Raw genomic sequence first — 1,928 nt, 5'->3', positions numbered from 1 at the left:
GGGAAAGAGGGGGAGGGCTGCTCTAGCTGTTTTCTGATTAGGAGCGTGGATTTTTATAAGAGGAATGAAATTGAAATATTTACAAGTCCTACCTTGAACTTTTAAGTCTTAGGCAATCATCATGTGAGTGTGGGAGGCCTTTTTAAAAATACAAGATAAGAATGTGTAACCAGAAGAACTTCGCAGGCTCCATTGCACTTAGGTTGCAGTTGTCCTCAGGGTGTTGATTTTTCCAAGTCTTGAGGAGGACCCAATCCCCCGGCTTATGCAGAGGAGGGCGATGTCTGTGGGAAATATTCATCACCTAGAAGCGTTTTATGTATAGCAGATACAGTAACACGTAGAGACTGTACACATTTTATAGTATCTAATTATTTTACAATATGATCATTTTCAAGACTAATAACATTTAGTCTTAAGGAAGGGTCTCCCATATAACATTTCATAGGGCTCAGCTGGGCCGGGCTTCTAGGGATACTCTTAGCCTAAGCAGGGCAACTGGTGAGACCTTTTCCCAAGTTAAGGTGGTTTCTTGACATTTTGGCGATTGTCTTTTTGTAGGTATGATTCATCTTTTCAGTATTTCCCACAGACTGAGGTCTCCATAAAGCATGTAACTTCCACTGTGTTCTGAGGGGCCCAGACACTCTTGAGTTACCCTGGCTATGAAAGCTCCTCTGTTGTCACTTTGAATTGAAAGAGACAACCAAAATGAGGGGAAAATGCTTTTAGTAAGGCCACTGTTTTCTTGGAAGCCTTCTCTATCCAGCCTGGAAAAGCTTTGACCCATCCTGTGAAGGTGTCCATAAACACCAGCAAGTATATATTATGTCCTATGGTTCTTGGCATAACAGTATTTACCAGTCAACTCCTGGTTTTGTCCCTTGGGTTTGCACCCCATTTATTGCTGGGTGTGGCCCAGCTTACGGATTGTTTCTGGCACAGATCAGGCAATTTTATATTACCTTTTAGATAGTCCTTTGCATTTGTGGATCAACAGGCTTTTGTAACCAGTGATAGGCTGAGTCCCTCCCATAATGGGTTCCTTTCCATTAAATGCTCAGGTATAAGCACTAGTCTCTGTTCACTATCAATCTAGCCTTCTTTGGTTGTTTGGTACTGATCACCATCTAAGTCTCAAGGTTCGGCATGAAATCCCCATTCGTCTGCACTCTCTAGATCCATTTCCAAATACTAAGGCTTGAAAGGGATAGGTTCACACTCAGAATGAGTGGTAGGGCCTTGGGATCTGGGCTTTTGGTTCGGGCCACCTGTTTTGTGGCCTGATCAGCCAAATTACTTTTTTTTTTTTTAATAAATTTATTTATTTTTGGCTGCATTGGGTCTTCATTGGTGCGCGCGGGCTTTCTCTAGCTGCGGCGAGCGGGGGTTACTCTTTGTTGTGGTGCGCGGGCTTCTCATTGCAGTGGCTTCTCTTATTGCAGAGCATGGGCTCTAGGTGCCTGGGCTTCAGTAGTTGTGGCTGGCGGGCTCTAGAGTGCAGATACAAGCCGTGGCACATGGGCTTAGTTGCTGTGCAGCATGTGGGATCTTCCCAGACCAGGGCTCGAACCTGTGTCCCCTGCCTTAGCAGGTGGACTCTTAACCATTGTGCCACCAGGAAAGCCCCAAATTACTTTCTTTAGCTATGTAACTGTCTTTCAGTGGCCTGGGCAATATACTTTGGCTACTTCTTCTGGCATTATAACAGAATCTCATAAGGGGAGTATCTCCTCTGCATGTTTCTTTCCTTCCTGAAATAGTACACCTCTCTCTTTCCATATGGCCCCATGTGCACGTATAACAGAGAAAGCATAGAATTGGTATAAATGGTTACCTTTTTCTTTGCTCCAAGGTGCAGGGCTCTCGTGAGGGCTTTGAGCTCTGCCTTGTGGGCAGGCATTCCTGGAGGAGGGGTTCTGCTTCTA

Source organism: Lipotes vexillifer, unplaced genomic scaffold (genome assembly GCF_000442215.2).
Source record: "Lipotes vexillifer unplaced genomic scaffold, Lipotes_vexillifer_v1.1 scaffold121, whole genome shotgun sequence".
Taxonomy (NCBI): Eukaryota; Metazoa; Chordata; class Mammalia; order Artiodactyla; family Lipotidae; genus Lipotes; species Lipotes vexillifer.
Note: the sequence above shows the minus strand (reverse complement) of the source record.